At 39.1% G+C, this 25556-nt stretch overlaps 1 long non-coding RNA gene across 1 annotated transcript in view; it reads left to right on the forward strand.

The window, feature by feature from the left end:
* Positions 1-1199: 1199 nt before the first annotated feature.
* The window catches only part of LOC135312823 (uncharacterized), a 31410-nt gene continuing 7053 nt past the window's right edge, over positions 1200-25556 (forward strand). The window contains exon 1 of the long non-coding RNA XR_010372440.1: positions 1200-1338. This is a non-coding gene — a long non-coding RNA (uncharacterized LOC135312823). The remainder of the gene's footprint in view (positions 1339-25556) is intronic.

Genomic DNA, 25556 nt, shown 5'->3' on the forward strand with positions numbered 1-25556 from the left:
TTGACTGGTATCCTGCTCTGTTTCTGTCAGGTTAATTATGAAAATAAATTATCCTTTGTCAGTATGTTTTTGGTAAATTTAAATAATTCTTAGCAGATTAGTGAGACACTAGTTTTCTCTGCAGAAATCCTGCTGATAACTCTGTGGTGTACTGAACATCCAGCTGTTTTATTACTTTGCTTTTAATGACCATTTCAAAGTAATGCCCTGAATAACTAGGAGACTCTTCTAAATAAAGGTACAGCACTTGCTACCTTCAGTCTTCTGGAACAGTGGTTGTTTTTGTAAAATTTTAGTTCCTTCATAACTTGCATGCCTTGTGGGTCTGGTAAATTTTCTTTGTTTCATATATTGGCAATTCAAAATCTTGTATAGATGCTCATCTTTACTGCAAAACCAAGCAACCAAAAAAAGCCCAACACGAAGGTTTGAGATTAGTAATCCTCTGATGTTCTGAGCAAAGAAAACTGATGCAGGAAAATAATTTAGCTCTTCAATAAAATACCTCAGCTTTTCTAACTGCTTTCTTTAGGCCTTTCTGATCTAAGACAATCACTGACTGTTGTGTGAGCCTTTTACTTCTAATGGACTTACTGATTTTTTTCACTAGCTTTCAGCTTCTGATAAACCCTCCAATTCGTGCCCCAGCTTCCTGTTTCTGATATGCAGAACACATCAGAACAATTGGCCTAACTAGACATGAAAAATAGTGACAGAAACTATAAGATGTAAGTAAGGAGAATTACAAACACCAATTCAGTATGAGCTTTAGGGTGTAAAAATTGAGATTCTAGAGCTTCAGCTGTCATGTAAATGAATCTGAGAATTTTTTGCTGTTAATATATAATTCTTTGGGTTGTAAAAGATTCAATGAACGCATGGCTGTTTCTCATTAGTGGTGGCTGTCACTAAAATGAATATGTTGCTGAGTGTTCAGTTTCTGGGAAACGTGGTTGAAACATGAGCAGCTCTCTCAATGCAGAGCTCAGAGTCAGATGTTTTCAGAGGGGATGTTCTCCATTAAGTAATGACGGAGAACCATACGGAACACATTACAAATCGAAATACTGATTGATGAAGTGCCTGTGGTCAGCTTTCTACAGAAATGAGAATTTTGAACGTATTATCACATCAGCATGGAACTGATCTCACGTACAATCACATTCTGTTTTAATTTCTTTTTTGCTTCACAGTCTCACACGTGCTGTTCCAGATCACGTTTATAGCAAGCAGAACATCAGACTGAAGGAAATAAAGCATCAAGTTTGAGCTCTGATGTTTCATTGATTCAGCCCAGTTCACAGAAGCCCAATAAGTCTGAGTTTGTTCACACAGCTGGTAAGCTATAAACTCTTTCTCCCCATACCAAACTTCTCCCCTCTCTCCCAAGAGCTGGGAGAGGTGACTTGGAGATTGCTGGAGCATGGTGTCAGAGAGGGAGAAGTGGGGTCACCTGGTAAGGCAGGGTGGGTCCTGTGCAGGTTTGAATTTATCAGACTAAAAGCTCTGTTTGGGCTTCCCAAAAGTAGATGTTTTCCTTTTCATGCTGAGCTCATTTCAGGGGGTACAGTGAGGAAAATCTACTCATTCATGCTGACTTTGGGGTGAGATTGCTTGATTTGTTTGCATTCAGGTTACTTATTACAGTAGCTTCAGGTTCAGGTTTGTTTCAGGTACAGTGATCTCTTCTGTTTTACGCAGAAAGGAAACAGGGCTGGTGATATGAAATGCATATAGCTATTCACTGTGTACACAGGTTGCAAGTGAATGTGTGGCTGAGTCACAGCACATTTAAAGAAAAATATATGGTCAAATGGTAAATTTAGAAACTTAGGTCAAACTATCAAATTCTTTTTTTGCCAAGCAATTCTTAAATGGTGCTTTGTAAAAGCCTGAACAGGAATAGACTTAGACACATATTTAGCACAGTGTTATGAACACTTGAGCATTTTTGTTTCTGAGATCTCAGCATGGGATTATTATAGTGCTAAGGCATGTCAGGTGTGAAAGCCAAGTCTTGCTTACACCTTTGCTAATGGAAACTCACTCAAGTGAATAGAGTTCCTTGGTTTACCGTAGCACAGCTGAGGCCGTGGGTTGGCCCAGGACCTAAAAATTTGAACATGGGGGGAGTAAAATCAAATATCTACTAATGCCTGGAAATGTGGACTGGGTCTAAAACTAAAAACAAGGAGAGAGAAATATCAGGTGTTCATGTAAAAACTGTGGAGAAATTTTAAGATCTAATTTTTCATAATCACTGATTTCAGACAATCAGGACCTGATTATTCAGAATTGTTAAGAATGCACAATCCTTAGCTCAAGTATTTTAAAACTAATTCTTCTAGGCTTACAGCAAAAAATTATAACAGTTGCCTAGCCTTCTTAAAAACAAGTAAGTTTTTTTCTTTTTCAAAAAGTTAGCTGTGGCAAACTGTTTCAGGGATCCGATTTCTGCCCTTCAGACTTCTACAGATGTTCTTGAACACGCAGAACAAATGTACCTTGCCAATAAGCAATTTGTTAGTTTTCACTTTGTGTTTATTCATGGCAGAAATCATGGCAGTATTTGTATGTATGCAAACAATAGTGTTTAAGTGCTTCATTAATTCAAATGATAAATAAATGTAGAATAATATCAGCAAACGTATTCAAGCTGTTCAAGGATATAAAATGTTAAGCTATCTGTAACCTTCATAATTATTTTGATGTTCTTCCTGTTATGAAAAAAAATACAATGCAGACATTATAATGATAGTCATGATCAATAATTAGCTGAGATTCTACTACCTTTCAGATATTTAAGTCATGAAATACTAGAAATATTTTTCATAGTGACAGCTAGTCATTGGTAACAGATACAGACTTTTAATGAGGCTGAAGAGCTTCATGGCAGGAGGAATGCTGAGAGAGGTGCAACCACCATTCGGGTCACCTTCCTCATGTATGGTTGTTTTACCGTACAAAAGACCCTACCAGTCTTCATGGCTCCTCATACCAGAGCCATGAGCTCTGCTCTCAGATGAGACTGTTGCAATTGTAGTTTTGGTACTGTCCAGAAGCACACGTTTGGGCTTAGATGGGGCACAGATCAGGAAAGACTCACTGAGTTGGTACCTGGCATGACCTTCAGATCTCATGTAATCCTGCTAGTCTTGGAGGATCAAAAGTTCCACAGGCCCCACTGAAACGACTCCCCTAGCCTAAGATGAGGAATAGGAATGACCCTTATCTAGACAGGAGAGCAGCTCAGATAAGGAGAGGAAAACGCTGATGGCATTTTCTCAAATCTTGTGTGACCCTCCAGCAGAAATGTCAGTGTGGGACATTTCCCATAGTATACCATTTGGCTTGGGATAGATGATTGAGGCTTTGGTGCCAGACCACCCCTGGACTGGGTGCCTACTAGCATGGGCACACAACCACATTTCTGACAGTGTAGCCAGAAGATAGGTTTTGTGACCTCTAGACTTCTTCTGTTATGGCATGTAGCAAGGATGTGGTCCCCTGGCGCTCAAAGCTGCTCCAAGCTAGAGCTGAGCAGGCTTGCTGTCCTGCCTAGCCGTGCATTTGAGCTGCTCTCCTGAGCTGGAGCTGATGTGAATGTGTGGTGAACAAATTTAGAGCTGTAGAGAGATCAGTCAAATCAGTTATCTGCAGGCTGATCTTTCCAGCGTTAGGTACTCTAAAACTGATAGACTATATTAATAAACCTGAGGTTCTCCCATGGATCAGATAAAATAAGGAAATTCCTCTTTCTCCCTCCACTGAAAGTTTCTAAGATTCTAGTGGGACTTAAATCAGGGAATTAAGAGTCTAGATATTATTGAATTTATCTTTTCCAGGGCTCAGCTTCTTGTATACATGGAGATAACACATTTTCTCTCAGATAAAAATGCTGGAACATAATTATATGTATTACTCTAGATGTTGTTACCATTTTCCACAAGTATGTGTTATGGAGAGGGAAGAATATAATCAGCATTATTACAGATTTCTACTTCCTTTAGTTATTGTATCTTCATATTGGCTTTGTTTGATTCTGTTCCTTTTGAGGAGGATTGCTTTATTTTTTTAACTTGCCAATTCTTATACATTCCATAAGCCTTAAAAATAATATTTTCAAAATGCTCAAGTAACTTAAGACCTTGTGTCTTTCTCAGATGTGATCTGGTGCTTACATGTGGGCCTGGAAATGTTATTACCTGCCAAAATTGTAGTGAAACTGGTGTGATATAGACATCTAAGACTTCTGAGACTCTTGGTCTCCTATAGAAGATCTGGCACTAGTACAACCATTTAAGTTACTGGTATGTGTTTTTATTGAGAAACATCCCAGTACAACCGCATTTATAGATATAAAGACATCCTATGTTGTTGCTTCCCTATATTGCTATTTCATTTCTAGACTGAAGTAGGTGTTACTGCTAAGAGTACCAGTATAACTGCATCAATATTAAATGCTGCATTAACTAAACCTGACATCTTGCTGAAAGTTGTGACAGAGGCTCCTAAGTGCCACTCTGTTTTGAAACTGAGATTTAAGGTCTAGTTCCACAGAACTTCTCTCTCTTCTTAGATTGGGGCTTTTTGTCTATTTGGCGCTCTCAAAAGTTTTTACAGCTAAGTTTATCCTGCTAAATCGGATCAGGATTCAGACTTCGGGTAGGATTTTGGGGGTTATTATTTCTGTCTCATAATAATATGACAAGGATTAGGAACAGTGTGAATGAAAGGTGAGGCTCAAAGCTTTTTAGAGCAGAACTAGCTCTTACCAGAGGTGAGTTCATGCTAATGCTGCACTTCTTTTATGGGGCTTATTTTGAGCTTCCTTAGAATATTTCTCAGTCATCTGAGAACTAAACAGCAGAGCTGCCTAAAAAGTAAACAAATGCTTTTAGATGTGGTGGGCAGGTCAGACTGGGTATGAGTTCTAAGAATGTACAAAATCAAGTCAGCTTTATTTAGCAACAGAACAGTTACTGCACAGCGGTAACACCACATGTGGCTCATCCCCAGTGTTGCAACACCATTAACCAGAGAGTTTGGACACAGAGATGACTGTTCTTGGCCTTGCTGAGAATACCAGTAAGATGTCTAACCGCTGCCAGTTGTACTGTTTCTCAGCTCACGTGTTAGTAATATACAGGAGAAATAATAAGGGAAAAAAAAAATCAAAATTCGGTTGTTCCCTACTAAGTCACACTGAGTAACACCAAGTATTACAGCTGCTAGATTTCCATAGGCCACTCCAGGACTCCTCCCATCAGAACACCACAGCTGGATGATCACATCTGGCCATCAGGGAGCAACTTTGGGCCTTCTGACTCAACAAGAAAACTAGTTTGGACCCAAGCTTCCCTGCAACTGTTGCAGTCACAGAGTCAGCCAGTCTATCATGTACTGATCTGCAGTCTCTGTCCTATTAGAGTATTGATTATGTGACATTAATCATTACTTGCTGTCAGAGTGCTGTGAAGTTTCCAGCACTTTTACTTTTCTGGGATGATGTGGGACATCTACCCCCTATTCCCCAAAAAATCCTTAAACCCCTTCTTTTTCTGCCCGTCTCATCTGTACAGTTCATAATCCCCTTTGCTAGAAAGGCCAGCAGTTGTTGCAAACCCCATCGTGTATTTTAAAATTCTGCTTCTTTTACCCTCTGATTTTTTGCTGAATTGTCTGATTACTGAAAAGCATTAAAGACAAAAGGAGAACATAAAGCAAAGGTAGGACTTCTTTCTTTTTCTCAGGGCCACTTAGCTTCCAAGAGATCTGAAACAAGAGGGCCCTTCTAAGTCCCTCAGCAAGAGCATGTTTTTCTGTAAATGCTCTCTCATTCTCTCTTGCTCTCACTTGCTTTAAAGCATACATCTGACACAAATTAATCTGCAGGGTTTTTAGTCATTTCCCATCCGCTACTGGGGCAAATTAGACTTGCTGATGATGTTTTGGCCTAAGCCTGAAGCAGCATGAAAGGAATGGCCCAGAGTGAGAGCGAGCATGTTCTCTTTGGCGCTTCTTCCATGTGCTCTCTGGCCTTTTCAACAAAAAAATTAGTTCAATTGACCTGAAAGGCACTGGGAGATTGAAAACCCCTCTGTAGTACCTTAAAGAACCAAAATTACTTAATTAATGTGGAGGCCATTATGTGCGGTTACCATATGAATGAGTAAGTGGACTGCCTGAGTTACAGAGCAGGAAAGAGGAGAGGATATCTGAGGTCAGCCTTGTCAGGGTAAAGGAATCCTAAACAATGAGGGCATTGGTTTAAGATTTGAGGAAGAATCTGAAAAAGAGCCCTGAGAGTGAAATTAAATGAAGCATGGGAGAGTATTAGTGGAGATTAGCAGTGCTGTGAAGGAACCCAGAGCAGACTGCCAATCGCCCCTAAGTGCAGGCAGCTTTAACTGGGCTGCTGCAGACAGGAATTAGGCAGTACGCTGCTGGAGTTTGACTGAAAAGTATTTTCCTGGGCAACGTTAAAGGGTTTCTGTTCCACACCCCCTTTCTTTCATTGACTACTGAAAGTGAACATGCCCCTTTCAGCTGCCCTTTTTATTTTTTCTTTTTTTTTGCCAGGCAAACTTATGACAGAAGTAGAAAAAAAGAGTCTCTGGCACTCTCAGTGTAAATGTGAGATTCACTTAGTAGCACAGGGTTGTCATCACAAATGTACTGCTTTAGATGAGCAGAGGACAAAGCCTAGCGAAACTAATAACATTAATGGCTGTGTTTCTAGTTGAATTTGATTAACAAACTGATGAGATGCATTTGCTCATATATAGATTGAAAAGGATGGATATTGTTTTAGTGAAAACTAGATTATTTTTCCAAAGTCTGAATCCTTTCAGTGATCTAAATTTTTTAGTTCTTTGAGGTCATTTCAAGATTTTTCTCTCTGGAGTTCATCTTATCAGCCATAAGTTCCAAAAAGCAGTACCTGCAATAGAACAAGCATGCATAGGACAAGAATGAGCTGAAGGCAGGCATATTTTGGATTATGTTGACTACAGCATTTATTTTCTTGGCTTTGGTTTCATTTGATGTCTTTTTGAAACAGTCTTGACTTACATGTTCCAGAGTAACATTCCTGACTGCTGGATATCAGTTTCTAGCACTTACTTTTCCTACCAGCTAAAACAGAATTGTTGCTAAAATCAATGAATCACCTCTCTGAAAATACTTTGATTGTGTTTTAAGTTTTCCAGAAGACAGTGGACTAGATCTTGAGTAACATTTGCAAAAGTAATCACAGAATCCCAAGGTGAGACCTGCCAGACCCTGTAGGGAGTCAGGGTTCATATCTAGACCACATTTTTCAGTTGTAACTAATGATCTTGATTGACTGTATGGATTGGTAGTGCCTAACAGCCTTGGAGAATTGTCATTTGGTGCTTTGGTGTCAAATGCTGTTGTACTGTGGTACCCAATAGCTGGTGGTATGGACATAATCTTAAGTATTCATCTTTGGAAATCTGCATTGTATCCTTCTCTATGTCTTTATTCCTAAAGACTGTACGTAATCTTGTATTTTGCAACTCTAAACTCAGTCACTGGGGCTTAGCCCTCCAAGGCAGCTCCTGCATGCTCCTAAGACACCAAGGGGAACCCATGTGCCTAAACTGCCTCTGAAGAATGGACCTAAATGCTTAAGCTGCCTCATGAATGAATAGGCACACTTAAAACCTCACAGATTTATGCCCCTAAAACTTTTAGGCCTTTCTGGGAAGGGGGGTGACAGAGGGAGGTCACAACACCAACTAGCTCTGACTGTTAATAATCCTAGGAGTTTTGAAGTAACACTAAAACTGGAGTCTGGTGGTGTTTTAAATTGGAGTAAATTAGTGGAATCCACACAAATGGTGCTTCATTGCAAAAACTGCCTTTCAGAAGCAGATTGGATGACATTTTCCAATGTTCCCTCTGCAGCAATTGTTTCATTCCTCTGCAAAAGAACAATTTAAATAATTGAATTTTCCCTTAGGATAGGAAAAAATTACTCCCCTTCCAGCCCTTTCTTTTTTATTTTCCCTTCTATTAATTTAATTGAAACCAAAATTGTTTGAAATATTAAATACCATTGGAGGCCTCCCATTACTAAGACTGGAGCTGTGTGGGAAATACTTTCCTAACCTGCAAAATGTTTGTGTTTTCCTAAACATTCCTGTCCTGCTCTGAGATAAAACCAACCCCCTTCAAAGGCAGGAGTATGTGTGCTTGTGTTTATATACAGGTGTTGGCATTATGAGAGTGGTATGTAACCCCCTCCCCCCGACATTTCAACTTCAAAATATCATCTTTTTTCCCTGACCAAGAGAAGAAAAAGTTGCCAAAAAAAAGTGAATGGATCCATGATCTCATTCTCTACCCAGAGCTTGAGCAGGCTTGCTGGCAGGGCACTGCCTTCCAGCCAAGTGCTCTGCAGGTTAACCTGAAGGCCATCAGAAGTCTGGAATGAGTAGAAATTATCACAGGCATGGCCCCACAAGTAATTAGCTAGGCTACCTTCAAAACATACCTTGTAACTTGGCTGAGCCAGAACTAAAGAAACATGGTTTCCAAAGGTAATTTAAAAGACTTGTGACTCACTGGTCACCAGTGCTATAGCTGGCACACAGGACTTCACGGGTAGTTTTCCAGGCTAGGCCTGACTAACATGTTCCACCTGGTCTAACGGAGTGTATACAAGTGGCTTAAGCTGAACGTTGCAGTGAAGCAGAGAAGGTCTGTTCAGGCAGTTGGCTGCAGGCCCAGCTGGGAGTTAGAAGTACCTGTTGTGCCATAGATGAAGCCAGTCCCTGACGGCATGTGAATTTGGACACAGCAGAAACAGGTCAGAAAGCCCTTCAGGCAAAACCCCTGACCAAATCTGTTGTGTGTTTCTGCCTTTTCTTTTTTTTTTTAACATAAAAAAGGAAAATCCCATCATAAAGATGAGAAACAAAGTTGAAGCTAGTTTGGGATTTTTAGTGTTTTGTTTGTTCGTTTTGGGGTGTGTTTTTTTGGTGTTTTTGGGGGGGGGGGGTTGCTTGTGTTGGTGGTTTTTTTTGGTTTAGTTTTTTTTGTTTAACTCCAGAGATAAAAAAGCTGACAGAGGGATTGCACACCCTCTAAACTGTCTGCATTGCTTCTGGTAACAATAACATATGTGATGCTTCTGCTAATCCTGAATTGACCATGGAGTTACTCAACATATCCTCCTGCACTGCAGCACTGATTGCTCAACATATGGCCTAAACAGAGCTCATAGTTGAGCGTAACTTTCTGTTAATGTGATGTATAATGACCAAATTTTGCCAAGTATTAATCTAATCAGCACTGGAGGACATGTTTAATTAAAATGCTTTTTCTACTAAACATATTGCAGGCAATATATGCCCGAACGATAAACTATCCCTGTTTCTCTACTCCCATCTGAATAAAACACATTTGAATAAAACTCTTTACTGAAAGATTTTTGTATTACTTCAAACAGACTTTAACTCTGACACTGCTTCTTAATGAAATGTAATTACAGAAATATGATTTGATTTTAAAAGATTTTTCTGTCCTTGCCAGTTCATAGCAATAAGAAATACTTTGCCTTAGACGGAGACTTGTATTACTTAAACTTTCAAGTCATCTTTTTCATGTGTGAACCACAAATATATTAATTTTCGGTGATTCACAAATTAAGCTAATAAAAATAAAGGCAGGGAGGCTGGTAGCTTCATACTTTCTAAGAGTTTGGGAAGGTTTTTTTATTCTAAAACTAGAAAACCAACTGAAGTCTCAAGAAAAATCGAGCCACGCATGAGATCAAAACCTATATAGTTCTTTTAAAGGATTCTGAATAATCCATTATTAAGATTCCTTTTAATGGCTGGTGCTCCTTCTAATTGGTTAAAGTACTTAAGGAAGTATTTCAGTGCAATCATTAGCATAGAAAGCCTGATTGTTTATGCCTTTTGATCACTGATGCTATCAGGGAAGAAGTTGGAGTTTAATATTCTTAAGAAGGATGAGCAGAGTTCTGAAAGCCATCCAGGCTTCTTGGTTGTAACATTATATGTCTAAAATCCTTAAGTTGCACAGACATATCACATTATTTCCTCTTATCAAATGTTTTAATAATAAATGCCCTTTTTGTACTATTTATTATATGCTATCCAGTGAGCTCCTTGGGAATTAAATGACTAAGAAGCAATGGGAAGAGAACACGTTCCCCCTTTTTTTAGGCTGTATGGACTATATTGTGTCCTGGAGATAATACTAGCTTTGGGATTTTTAATGAAGTATCTGACTTTCTATGATTCAGCGTGAGTAGTTGTAGAGGCTAAGTTGTCTGCCATCTGCATTCAATCTGCTCACATTTGACCCAGGTCTACCAGAGTAGGGATAAAGAGGTATTTATGCAAAGAAATGTATCAGCTAGTTTTGGTTTGGCAAGTTTACCAGCATGTTCTTTTGCTCTGAAAATTGAGAAGGAATCCTTCCAGGTGAAGCTTTCCTACAATATTTCTAGTGCTTTCAGCTTTGAGACACTGTTGCCTTACTGGGTTTTAGTTCTTTCAAATCAGCCCAGAGGAGAGATGGACACCATGAAGAAAGTAATATTAAAAGCTGGGTGGTCTGAGGAAATGTTGAAAGTACCCAAAATAGTCCATGGTATTTGTCATGGGCTAAATTCATTCTTAGCATCAGCAGGTACCCTAAAGGTGCTTGGTCCTTAGTGACACCTGGTAGTAGAAATCAATCATCTTCAGCCTAAATTGCTTAGGAACTATAATTATACTGTCAGGGATATGTAGCTGTACCTTTTCTGGACTGAAACCAGTGAAAAAGTCATACCAAAGAAATCTATTACACGTGCACACATGAAGCTGAAATTTTGATCTAGAGAGAAACTGTACCAGTTGTACAGTCCCATGGCCTTGGATAGTGGCCAACAGCAAAGCTGATTTTTAAAAGTCTGTCAAAGCTAGTATCAAAACATTCTTTGTTAGGTAGGCAGATAGGGTAATTTTATGTTAATCTGCTTCAGAGTGAGGCTAGAAAGTGGTTTTTAAAAACACATTTTTTACTGAATTCAAAACTGTGTTCTGTGAATCATTAGCTCAGATTGTGCTCATAGGTAGGCTCCATTATTTGGGCTGACTTTCAAAATGCTGATGGGAGCACACCCACGTAAGTAGAACTGAGTGAATAATGAAACAGCAAGTAATTTATCTGATACATTTTGGTTAGGTTCAGGATGTTTGCAAGAATATTGATTTGGGGGGTAGTATTTTACACTGATGAACACCTACCAAGTCCTGGAAATAAAAGCTGTGCTGTCTAGCTGCTCTCTGCCCACGTGTGTGCACATGCAGCTCTGGCATGCAAGCTGGTGGATGCAAGCGAAACCTTTGGTTCTGGAAAACCACATCTGCCACTCTCCCCCTCCCCCAAACCTGCTTTCTGCTGATATGTTTGCCAGTAAAACCCAACCCTGTGAACATTTGCAGATACCAGTCATAAAAACAGGCCAGGCACAGCAACAGTTAAAGGTTAGTAAAAAAAATATTAAGCATCACAGAAAATAGGTGGGTTTTGGTTTATTCCCTGTGCCCCTCTCCGTCCCCTTAGGAGCATTTCACTGGGAAGGAAAATAATTATCATGACTGCTGGTATAGGCTGCTGAATGTTTGATTTAGACAAAACTTACAAAATCTTTCCCGTATTTCTGCTCACACAGACTTTATAATGCCTTTTGGAGAATCCTTTTTAAAAGGTCATTGAATCATTGCAACTTAATTGCATCTGAAAGTTCAGGCATAGTCATTCAGTTTCCAGTCATGGCCATTGCAATTAGACCTTAAGGAAAAAGAAACTTGAGGAGGGTGGCTGTTTCAGAATGAAAGGCGTGATGGCTGCCCACTTTCAGCTATTTAGTCAGAAGTCATCTTTAACACTGTCCTGAATTACAGGAATTCTGTATTTAGCAGCTTGTTGTCTCCCACATGTATGTGGAAAGCCTCCGTCAGCAACCATGGGGAGAAGAGACAGTTTCATGAGGTGAGTAGGAGGTTATCCCTAATTGTAAAGATATTATACTAGCATTTTATTTCAAACCCTTCTGCTCATGTGCATGAATCATTCAATAAACTATGTGACTCTGCCTGACTTGTGAACTTAAGTGGCAACTAGGAAATTCCTAACTTGGGGAAGCATCTGTGGTACCAAATTCGTACAAAGTTCCTAGGTTCATCGGAACAAAAGATAACACTTAACTTGCTGACTGCTCAGGCGCCTGATTCTGTAATGAGCAGAAAAATAGATATGGACACCGCACACTTACCAGAGAGGAGTTAAAGTTGAGTATCTGAAGCGGTCGGGCAATTCCCTCTGGACTCAGATGCATCAGTTGCCATTAGTATAGGAGCAAACACTTTTTAAAATATAGATGAGAAAATGCTAGAAATCTCTACTGCACCTTGAAAATGTGTTTGCAGGCCTGAAATTTTTCTTCTGGTTCTAACAGCTGGCCTAAAAAGTTTTTCTTTCACCATGCAAACACTGCCTCAGAAATGTCACAGGTTATCACTTATTTCCAAATCCTCCTTTCAGAGTAGGGTATATATCCACATGTGTTTCAGTACCGGAAAGCGTCAGTTTTGAGTGGGATCCATAACTAATGTTACAACAACTAAAACTCAACAGCCTTCTGTGCAAGGGAACCCAAACACTGTCTTTAGTTCACTCTTGATCACTGTGCCTAAATAAAGGGCTAACATTAATTTAGATCCAGATTGAGCATGGCTGTCTTACCCTCATCCATAAATCCCGAACAGTTACAGCTCTCATATATAACTTTCCTGTTTATTTACTGTTCCTTACAAAAAGTATAAGAGCAAGAAGTTAAACACAGTTCTTCAGAATAAACGCTGGACTTTTACACAGTCTGAAGCGTTACAGCTTCAAATGATAAAAATGGTTTGCCCTTTGGTAGTCTAGGCCTAGAGAGATGGTTTACCTGTCCAATTTACTTAAAAAAAGCAGGCCAGACTGCAGATGTGTTACCCGGAGGAAACGTAATGGTCTGAAAATATGTGTCTGGCCCATAAATTGCTTGTCCTAAAGCAGAAGAATGTTATTAATTTGATAGGTTGCTTTGTTTAATTAAAAGAAATTATTTAGCTAAACTGCAGCTTTCCTGGCTGATAGAGCTGCAACTATCACAGAAGAATTTCTGCCTAATGGGTATTTTAAGTAGGTGCTGAATTATGCTGTGTTCTTCTTTCAGTGTAGATCTCTGTTTTTAAGATATTATTAGACCATGGTTGCATTCTGTACAGTTATATTTATTACCACTTTAAAACTTTGACTTAATCGAATTTTCGTAGTCTCATAGGAATTATCATGGTGATTTACACTGCTTTATATTCTCTAACTAGTAACAAGCACTGGTCCCCATCTCCCTTTTGTGTTCTGAGCACTTGATGTGCGATGCTTTTTTAGCTGGCTTGGTATTGTGCTGCCCTGAATAAATATTTCCACAGTTTTTCATCACTGGATTTAATACAACCAGCATAGCACCTGACACTGTCCTGAGTTGCAAGGATCACTATCAAGGCTAGAGTCCCTGGCTATTTTACACTCACAGCTTATTAGGCCATTTTTGTTGTATGGGTCTTGGAAACTAGTCTGGAATCATCACCTTCTTTTCAGATACTTTTGAGTGGTCCCAGAGATGAGCTGGCACAAGGAAACACGCAGTGAGGTAGAAAATCAGTCTAGAAGATGCATTTAATAAACTGGTATTTTAAAAAATTCTCCTTTTCCGCTGTCCAACTGCCTGGTCACATCTGTTTGGGTACATCCCTGTAATCTAATGAAACTGATAGATTGAATGTTTGCAATGAATAATTCATATCCCTCTGAATTCCCCAGCTCTTTACTTTCCCCACGAATTTCCAAGTGATTTGAAGAAATAGATTTACCCCATGGAACTGTTTAGCAACCCAAATTCACCCATCCCAAGCTGAGATGCTTATGTTTTAGGAGGAATGTAACTGTTGAAAGTACATGGTTAATCTTTTAAGTGAGCATCCTCATTTCATTCAGGATGAAGAGATTAAATTTGGGACTGTATTTTGAGTTTTGTATGAGGTTTAAAAATTATCAGGGGAAGCTGGCAGTCTGATTAATATCGCAGTTTCTACAGAGTCTGTATCAGACTCTTTTTAAACAAGTCACAGCTACAATTATTATCATGTTCATTGCTCTTCTGTTATAGTTTTTCCATGTCTGAGTGTAGTAAGAATAGGTTGACAGTGGCATTTCACTTTGCATTGTGTTTCCACATCTCCTAAAATCTGCCATTGTCTGCTTCCCTGAAAAGATACGCCAAAGAATCCCAGAATCCCATGTCTCCTTCCCGGTCTGTTCACATTTTTAATAGATCATCACCAATAACCCTTTTGTTTACAGATTCAAGCTATAAAACACAATGCACAAATTGCTACCCATAGAATAAATTTGGGCATGTATGTTGTATAATTAACTCCAAGAGTTCCAAATTATGTATTTTACTAATTACATATAAAGAAGCTAATTACATGGCTAGAGTTGCTTGTTGCTGCTTGTGCAAGTTCACAAAGTGCGGAACCTCCTTTAAGTACATCATGATTCTACAGCTATCAACCTACTGAGGTCTGATGATTCAGAAGCAACTTTTTCTAGGATCAAAACAGGTCATTGGAGTATCCTGAAAGATTTAAGTAGTGGCTTTTTTTATATCCTGATTCAGCTAGGTTTCTGACTGTAGGTTCAGACTTGCAACCTTCCCTTTTTTTCTTTTTAGATCATGGAAGTTGCTAAACACAGGTGGAAAGCGTACATAGGAGAACCACATCTTCCATATAATTTCATTGCAGTCACTGAGATTGTCTTGGTACTAGTGCATTTCATTAAAGGTTAGGGTAGTTTCTGTTACTAAAATTATGGAGTGATATGAGGGCAACAAAGATGAAAGTATTTTCAACAGGACATCTTGATGAAGCAGAAAAAAAAGTAATTTAAACAGCATTTCAGGTGATAATTGTCCCTTTTATTTTCTAGCCAGCACTTAGCCAGGTTACTGTCCAGAATCTGAATATCACAACACTTGAAGTGAGACAACAAACAACTGAAGGAATGTCCAGATCGAAGTGCAAAAGCAAATATCTACCTTTGTGCATGCCTCCTTGATCTCAACACCACAGAACCTAAACATCTTAATACTATCTAGAAACACCACACCTTTCTAAAATCCACCCCAAAGTTGCCAAGGGATGAATGGCAGAAAATTCTTGATTGTACTGTCATTACAGTCCTTGCAAACTTTGAGCATCGTTCATCTACACTTTGCCTCATGGGGAATGAAACTCTGATATAATGCTTACTCTAGTACAGGGCAGATCTAAAACAAGGACAATTGCAGTGAGCAATATATATTTTCTTCAAAAGAACAGCAGCACTTTTGGTGGAAACTAAGAGGTAACAAGCTGGAGAGACACACATAAAGGAGGAGACCTCTTGTATCTGTTCAGCCTGTGTTCAAGTTAATCTCCCTAAGCAATGAAATGCATGTATTAGCATTTGTGTGAGTATGGACTCACTGTATAGTATGCTCAAGTGGTCATCCCTGTGTTCTGGCAAGTGGGTATTGATCAGAAACTCCTTTAAAAACTGACACTCTGGGCCCTCAACCCTATGACCACCTGGGAGAAGAGAGGATTACCTAAATGAAGTTTGAATAAATAGCAAGTAAGTGTGCAAGACTAGGGGCCATCAATGATTCAGCTCCTTCTGGAAATATCCAACATCATTGTGTTAGCATTAGAACATCCTTCTGTGACTGAAAACACTTGTAAGGTGGTGCCAGTGTGTTGCTGTTTGCATCCAAACAATAATCGGGATCTCGCACAGAGATAATTTGTTGTCAGCTATTTCTCCTGCACTAAACAGGTCTGACACAAGCAGCCCACAAGATAATTAACCTAAGTATCTGGCATGGGAGTCTACATTATAGATATCAGCAGAATATCCACAGAACTGAAATAACCAGCCATTTGGACTGACGCTCTTGGGAGATGAAGAGTGTCTCCTTGAGGCAGAAAAAAAGGATGAATGTTGGTAAACAGGATTTCTACTCCCCCCCACTGTCTGCCTCGACAAAATTTCTCTCTCGCTTTTTTTTTTTAACAAAACCTTGAAAGAATATTTTCTATACTCACTGAGCCAAGTGCTTCAGACTGAATATTGGTTACTTATCCTTTTAATCCCTTATTACCTTATACTTCTCTTTTCAACCTTTCTGGTTTACCTTTAGCCTGTTCATAACACACAGAACTGGATTCTGGCATCAGTTTACTTTTAATATCTGCCCAGGTTCCTTGATGAGACAAGATTGTGGGATGCCTTGCTGTTCAGACACTTTTGCTTCCTCAGGATACTGTTGACATCATCTGTTCATGGGGCAACTGGAATTATTCTGAATATAAAATATGAACATTAAAATAGGAAAAGTTTTAGGAATTCATCACTGTTGGTAAAGGATTGTAGTAAGCTGGAAGAGTTGAGCTGTCCAAGATGAAAACATAAGAAGAACAAACTGAATGAACAGGACTTTAATATTTTGACACCTTGTCAAGGGGTCCATATTTCAATATTTTTTCTATATCTTACAGAATTGGAAGAACATTCATCTGGTTCTTTGTCATTCCCACCGAATTCAAGCAGAACTATGGATTCTCAGTCTCTTTAAGAGCAGGGCCTGCGTTGTCTTCTAAGCAGGGAAAAAATGCTGCAATAGTATCTTCTTGAAAGATAACTTCTCTTTTTAAAAAAAACACCATGATCATGTGTCTCATAATGAGCAAGGAATATGTAAAGATAGGTCTATACAAAAAGCCTTGTTTAGTAAGCATAGGCAGGTCCCAGGAGAGCTAATGGAGACATATATTTTTTAATTAAAGTAAATTAGATCACTTCTGAGCAGACAGGCAGGAACTGTTGGGTCCATATCCATTACAGAATTTAAGCATTTGGCTCACAGGGTCATATTTACACACCAAAATTAAATACTTATGAGCACTATTTAGTAGAGAGTTGCTGTACCTGGTAGAGGCTCTTGAGAATCACAGACCAGCCAGAAAGTATGCAGAAGAGAGGGCTGCTTCTGAAAACATGCCACTTTGCTAAGCATGTCTTCACAGTCAGATGTTTCTCACTAAAGTTGTGGTACAGTAATCTGTTCCCATCTCTCTGTTCTATAACACATATTGGCACAGAGTAAGAGTTCAAAAAGATATTTCTTACCTTCACAGCCAGAAGAGTTAGAGGTGAATCATTCTGTTAAAACTGAATTCATTGTGTGAAAGGGAATACAAGATTCATTAATTCCCAAGAGACTATAAGCAGAGGGATAATGACGTGTCAGACCTGCAAGGAAGATGCTCCCTTGGAGCAAAGAAAGCCTGAATAACTGTTTAAATCCGTAACGAGCATATCCACAATTCTGTTTTGGGCCTTGGACTACTCCTAGAGTTACTAAGGAGGGAGTCTACACTGTCATTCGAAAACACCATTACATCAGACAACATGTCAACTTGCTGTCAGTTGAACTAACTCTAGAATCAACAGTAATGTAAGTGCTGCAGCATTAAACTCATTTCAAGATCTGAGCAAATTTTGCTGAAATCAGTGCTGCAGTAGGCTAGAAGGTAAGAGAGTTAGTCCCCCCTTTCCCTACTCTTGAGCTCTTAAACTGCCCTGTGTGGTCTGGTATTGATAGTCCCCAGAAATCTGGTGCTAAACTCTGTATGTTTTGGGTCTGATCCACTATGGCCAGTCCAGCTTTTCTTCAAGGGAAACTGAATGGTTATGTTAAGTTACACCTTTGGCAAGTCAGAAGTAGACGTGAGGCTGGCTTTACCCATTTGCCCTGTCCAGATTCAAAATTATCTCAGCTTCCTAGCCAATTTCAAACCATGACTAAACACAGAAGGGAAAAAAAATCCTCAAACCCAAAACAAACCACCATAAACTTGAACTCTTGTTGTCTTGCCACTGTTTAATTGTGGGTTGACATGAAAATTTAGTTGTACATCTGTGGCAGTGTTAAATTACATTATTAAGAAATAACTTTTGCAGCAATGTGTACGCTTTCTCTTGCTCACTTTTGCATTGAGCTATAAGGTTTCACTGCAACATTCTTTTCCAGGTTGCTGGCATGCAATTTGAACGTTAATCATCAAGTGAATTTCTGCTTCTGCTGGGCCCTCCATGATATTTTCTTTTTTTTTTGTTTTTATTTCCCAAGCATTGCTTTCATCTTGCCTTGGATCATTTACTGTTATTCAGTTAATCCACTCTAGCGGAGTGGTACTGAAGGTATGCCTGCTGCCGATTCCCAGCATTTTTTTAATGTCATAATAGCACCAGAGGACACTGTGAAACTAAACTTCATCCTTGTAACATAGTACATCTCTGAGCTATATGTAGAGTGATCATGAGTAAGTCCTCGTCAGCTACAGGACACTAAATTAAAATATTAAATTAAAGGAAGTTAGTTATGTGGAATCTGTCAGTTGCGTGCATCAAAACTGAAATGATCACATTAATGAAGTCTGGCGTGCTGTTGTATTTTTAGAAATATTTTTTGTTAGAGGATAGCTTCTGAAAACAACAACAAAAAGGAATGTTGCATGCAACAGTGATTTTGGAAGGTCCCATTGTTCCCTTTTCCCCATGCTTGCTCTTTCCCTCGTACATGTCATAGCCTACACATTCAAAAGTTCCTAACTAGATAATGCAAGTCCATGTGTAGGAAAGGCAAAGGCCTCTCCTATAGGTGCAAGTGCCCTAAAACTCAGAGGCACAAACTCCTTTGAAAAAGATACCTCCCAGTTTCAGACTACCCACATTTGGGAACTATTTGGGCTAGGTCTGTTAAAGCCGCCGGAGAAATGTCTTTAGGAATTGCACATCCTGATTGCAGTGTGGGCATAAAGTGAGTCAGTCATGAGACATCCTGCGTGTATTATGAAACTACGGAGGAGTCAGATCAGTATGCACATTAAGGTACTAAGTGCAATCATGCCTTAATGAATGTCTATGCCTAGAGACGTGTTGTGAAGTGTCTTCAATAAGAAGACCCCACCAATATTTTTATAGCTTAAGTTCTTTAACAGGCTGCTGAATGATTTAATGAAGTTTTTTTTAAGATGACATAACCATTCTGCAAACAATGTGCCACATACTTAATAGTTCAACACTAAGGAAGGCAAGCTGAGGGCATGTCAGTAAAGAAGAGCTTCCCATTTTGTTTTGATTTAAAGTTGATTCCTGTCACAAAGTGTATTCTAGTACTTTGCTAAAAGCATAATTTTGTCAGATTCCCCTCAATTTCCAGGAAAAGGTCCTTTAAGCTATGCTGTTAACTTTGTCCAGAGAGAATGAGAAATAAAATTGGTTAGAGCAAGGATCAAGCAGCACTCTCCTTTGAAGCTATGATTGTCATTGTATTTATTGTGTGTCATTATACATACAGGAACACTGCAATATAGTGATTCCCAGAGTTACGAGATCAACATGTGTCGACATCTTTTATATCTCTACACTCAGGCTTCTGCAAATGCAGGATTCCAGATAGATGAGCTGAATCAATTAGTTTATTCATGAAAAAAACAAAGCAAATGCTAATTCAAAAGTTCCTATACTCTGCAGTTACAGGACAGGGACAAATGGAAATGCCTCTGTCTTGCTAACTAGTGTGTAGTGCTTATAAATGTTTTAACCATGGTCCCTCAAAAGGAGCAGAATGCATATTTCTCCCTGGTAACTAGTCCTTGGGGGAAAATGACTATGCTGAGCAAAGGTAGTGTTGGTATGGCCCAAGGAGCGAGACGTGTTGCAGTCTCAGCACCAGCTTTGCATACAGGGAAGTCAGAGCAAGGGGGTGCAAGCAGTTTAAATATAGGAAAAATCTAATTGCCAGTAAACATGTGATTATTTACAATTACTTAATATAGCTCTGAAATTAAAAATATATCACATAGGCATTGATATATAATCTTGGCATAAAGATGTACTTTTGGCAAATGTGTACTGTAAACACATAGTAAGTGGAAAGCCACTGCCTTAAGGAGCTATCAGTCTTGGTTTTATAACAAGATGCAATCGGAGAAGGAAACAAACAAATGGATAGAAGCTGAAATGGAGAAGGATGTGGGAAGAATAGTACAAGCATGCTTTTTCATAAACATGCTGTGTGCATAAGTGAGCAAGTGAGCAAGGGGGCCCTGGGAGTCTCCTGCTTCATTTGTGGCTTATTTAGGCACAACTTTCATAGACTTCAGAAAGGGTTTTGCCTTAAAAATAACCAAGGAGGGGAAATAGGGGCTTGTCACAATGTGATGATCAGGTATGTACAAATGAATTGATGTGCTTCCCACTATGCTGGCTTAGAGTTGCACAGAAAAACAAAGCTTGGGAGGAACAAAACCCAGCTTTTTATAATTATGGATCTTTTTTAGTTATCCTGAGCCCTCCCCTTTCCTTCCTTTACCTTCCATTTCTCCTCCCAAAATAATAACCCATTTTGCCAATAATTTTGAGGAAGTCTCAGCGGGCCAGGTGGAATATGGAGAGAGGGATCTGATGGAATTTCATTTCACTCGTCTTGCTCCTACTTTTTGCCCCTCCCCTGATTTTTTACTTGTGATTTCTTTCTTTGGCCTGTTGCATGACATGGAGGTGATGAGGCAAAAATAGAAGTTAATGGTACTACCACTGTTTGTTTCTATTAGCGTTTACATGTGAAATGAAGGCATTTTGGAAGAGAACCAGACTGGCCAGTAAAACCTTTCACCCTCATAAACTGTACATTTGGTTTGACTTTGGCTTAGATCCCAGAACTTGTCACAAGCTTTATTATAAAGCTGTAGTTCAGCTAGAGTTTTGTTAGCGTTATTACAACAGCTCCTCTCCTCAAACAAAAAAAAAAAAAAAAAGGAAAAGAAAAAGAAAGTGAGCAAGAAAGAAAAGCTTGTGTTCATTTTGAATACTTCAAATTCTGGAGGAAATATACTAGAAAATGCAGTTAACCAGATAACTGGTCAGCATCAATCATCAGAAAATAAATGAAGTTTATCTGAAATTTACAAAAATTATACATCACCTCCTTAAAATAGTCCAAGAGTGACTAATTTTATAAACAATAAGGCAACCACCAACATTCAAGCTTGTTACAACATCTGAGAAAGCACAGGCCTAAGTCTGCCAAAGAAGAGTCTACAGATTGACTGGAGAATGATAGGGACATCTGGAGGGAAGATGCATGTTACACTTCAAGAAGAGATTTTTCTTTTTTTAATATGCTTTCCTAAAGGGGTAGTTTAGCTCTACATTAATTCACTCAGGGAATATATAAATAAAAAAAGAAGAGGAAAAGGAATGTGTTACACAGTATACAATTATAAAACTATTGGTCTCATCCTGCTTTCATGCATCCTGTGTCTCTCATGCACAGCCCCCCCCTTGGTTCAGGACCAAGTACACATGAGAGCAGTATAGGATTTACACGATGATAATGGGATTTAAGGGGACTGCTTTATACAATAACTGTTCATGAATTTTTAAAACCTATCACTCCACATTGAACAGTTATCAAGAGGATATGTAGAACTGCACTGAAAGATCAGTTAGTTCATAGCACTTGGCAGGAATTTGAAACATGGTCTTGTAGCTAAGAGACTAATTTGAGACACAGAAGATCTAAGTTTGAATCTTGCTCTTGTCAGTCAATTCCCATGTGATCCTTGAGTAAGTGACTTATACTACCTATGTTTTAATTCCCAGCTGAGGAAATGGTGACCCAAAATTCTTATTCAAGTCTAATTTAGACTAGTCTAAAATGTTTAGATTGGTCTTCTAGTGTAGAAATTTTTACGCTTTTAAATTTCTTAGGTCAGGAACAGTTAATTTTATATGATGCCTTGATTTTTATTGGAATTTATAGAAACCAGATTCTTAAAAATTATTTAATTCCCCAAAAATGCAAACGGGCACATCAACTCAAATTTTTCACAATACTTTGATGTTTAATTCCAACAGGAATAATTATAACCCTGCACTTTTCAATGTAGCACCACACTGATGGTAATTCCTTATACTCCCATTGGAAAATACAAATTCACAAGATCTTAAAGTTCCCTGGAAACCTCTTGAATTGAGTCCTGTGTCTCCTTTGGTAGTTGCTGCGCCGAGCTGCTTGGAACCAGGGTACCCAGGGAGCAGGACTACTTGAATATCTCTCTTCTCATGCAAAATATTTAGCGTTTGGATGTGAGCGGTATTTTTTGTGGGGGAAGGAAATGCATTTTTTTATGACTACTCATCGAAAGCAAGCAGATTTGGCTCACCAGCAATTATGCCTGGCTCCCATGCCAAGGCTGTGGTTGGTAATGGCTGCAGGCTGCCTTGGTACTTGGTACTGCCTGTGGAGCTGGGCTGAAAGCTTCAACTTGCTGGGATCAAAGATGGGCCTGGTAAAATCATTGTCATCACTGGTGAATAAATCACTGCCAGAACTTTCCCTCCTCTCTTTCTTGTAGAACAACATTGTCTGATGGTGCTTTGCTATGGGTCATCTAACAGAACGTTAACCATTCTTCTATACTAGTGCATTAGTGATGTCCATCAGCAACCTATTGCAGTGATAATTTGTGTAGCAGATGAAGGTTGTATGCAAATGGTCATTGGCTTTAGTCAAGTAGAAAAATCAGTTATGTAAGAAGTGCCATGTAATACATTGATACTGAATTTCAGTTCACAAGCAATTTGTGCAACTCTCAAGAAGTCTTTGGTAGATATTGATTTGCTAATTTTAATCTGCTAATCGGGAATTTTCAAACTATACTTGAATGGTTGTTTGAATTACAAGTAAAGAATGTAAAAAATAATTATGAAGAGCTTGCTTATATCAATAAAAGGAAGTCAAAATACAGAATGAAACTAAGGGCTCACTGCTGTACGACATAGCACATATTCTGTGAAGTGTTGAGGATGAGATTGTTTTAACAGTCAGCGGGAGTCAGAGCCTCAATACCTCTAAAACATCTGTCTCTCTGTGCTTTACATTCTTATTGCTTTCTTTGAGGGGGAGAGAGGTTTGAAGGTCACAGAATCGGGCCATTTGTGTAACCAGAACCAGATGATTAATTACTTTTTTAGGGATTTTGTTCCTCTGAAAATTTTATCCCAGAAAAGCATGAGGACACACAAAGTCTGTGGTTGAAAGAAAATTATATTAAGATTACAGAAATCTTGTACGTCACAGTTCTATGGGAAGTAGCTTTTCATTGTTTAGCATAAGAAAAAGAAATACTAACAAGTCAGGCTACACAGCTGGGGTTTGTGCTGTGTAATAAACTCCAGATAAAGGAGTTTTATAGTGAACCTTTAAATATTGCACCCAAGCTGAAAGTACCTATATTAGAAAGTCTCAGACTGAAAAGAAATTGGTTAGCACAATTAACATTCAAAGTAGATTAACTGTCATTTTAGCTTAAAAAACTCCCATTCCTTTCTTTCATGCTCCCCCCCTCCAAAAAATTTTGAATTCATCACTGGAAATATCACCTCAAAAATCTTTTTCTGCTTTCTATTATTTAAACCAGAGACGTATGTACTCGTTTGAGCAAAATAAGAATGAATCTAATTTTTTTCTTAAATCAGAAACAGATCCAGATGAGGATTTCAAAATTATGAGGACACTTTTTTATTTAGATTTCTGTGCATTTAAGTGGTATGTTCTAGGGAAAATGCTGATTATTGTCAAATGTTGAAAACCAGGTTGCAAAGCCTGTTGAAACCGCTGGGAAAACTGCAAACAATTTTGATGTGCTTTGAATCAGGCCCTTTCTGGAACAGTCCCTGAACATAACACATGGGATAGGCTGAAACATATCTCATTATGCTGCTCTAAAGGCTCTGTTTATCATGGCAAACTGACAGGTTTGAGCACCATCACACAGTCTGTTTCCTTCTTTGCACTTTGGCCCAGTTTGGGCCTGGGCTGACCACCTTCTCTCAGTTAATGACCAAACATACCAAACATTGTTTGGGTGACTATTGCGGACCTAAGTCTCTTCCCGAGAAGTAGCATCGTTGTGGTAACTGGATTTAGGTACAAAGAGGAAGGCTGGTTGCCATTCATCCTCAGAGCTGGAGAGGGGTTCTGGACACATTAACAGGCCAAAGGTTTAGCAGAAGGGAGGCCCCTGTCAACTCTTATCCAAAAATCACTTTTTTCAATGAAATCTCTCTGTTTTCAGCTGGGTTTACTCCAGAACACTATTTTGTAGTTTCTCGTTTCTCCACTCATTTCCCCTGACCTTGTTCAGCATATGAGTTAATCACAGCAGCAAATGGGTATGGAGACAGTTAAACAATACTGCAACAGACAGAATTATAAAGAGTTCATGCTGTCTTCTGCAGGTCCTCTTCTGTGTGTATAAAATCCCATACGTGAGTATGTTTCTAGGAGCCAGCCACACTGAGCCTGGATGAGGGAACACAAAAGGGCTGGTGCCATACCAGGCATTTGCTTCTCCAGAGCTTGGCTTACCTTAGTCAAACACTGCTTTGCAGCCTACCATCCAGGCTGTGAGAGAGGGGACGAGCAGCAGTGCTGTGCTGCTGCTGAGCTGCTCCACAATTCCCTTAGAAGAAAGCAAATCCTCAGCTACTTTTCTTCTGGACTGCTTTCTGGTGATTTTGTCTTGCCCTTCCTCAGCACCAGGAGCCAGTTGAGCCCAGTGCTTCTAAAAGCCCCGTTCTTCATGAATGCCCCTGAATGGGCTTTTTACAAGGTAAAGTTTGACCTAAGCCTTTTGGTACTCTGAAAGGAATATCTTTTACAATCAGTGGCATTACATTAAAAGGACAATTCTATTCTTTCACTGGAGTGAGATCAGAATTGAGGTTTCTGCAATTTTTCTGTCCACTGTAGCTTTGATATAACACAATCCCCCTGATGTTTTTGGTGCTGATAAATAAATGTATTTATATGTTATGCTCTTACATTCTTGGTACTAACTGAGGAAGCAGAACAATAACATACTCTTGTCAATACAAGCACTGCCCTGGGAATTGACTAATTAACATAAAACTCAGCCCTGCAGGGACATTTCCAGGTTCAGTTTTTGCTGCCTCAGCAAACTACAGGGTTTGGGCTGTTAACTACTTTCAGATGCTCTTTGTCTTTTAAGAAAGAAATAAAGAACATCCACATTGCTTTAGGCAAGTTAATGATTCTACAGAACACTTACCTTTTTTTACCATATGCTTCATGGCAGATCAAAATCCTGAAGGAGCTAAGGATTATGTACCATGTATGGTCCTTTGGCAGAAAAACATGTAGTCTGAACTAAAAGTGAATGCTGAATGTGACAAATATATTCGTCGTTTTTTCCAGAAGTGCATGCTGAGGATGTGTGAATTTACTAAATCCCACAGCCGAGGTTTCGTAGGTGCTTTGATCTCCC

This window comes from Phalacrocorax carbo, chromosome 3 (assembly GCF_963921805.1).
Source record: "Phalacrocorax carbo chromosome 3, bPhaCar2.1, whole genome shotgun sequence".
NCBI classification, from domain to species: domain Eukaryota; kingdom Metazoa; phylum Chordata; class Aves; order Suliformes; family Phalacrocoracidae; genus Phalacrocorax; species Phalacrocorax carbo.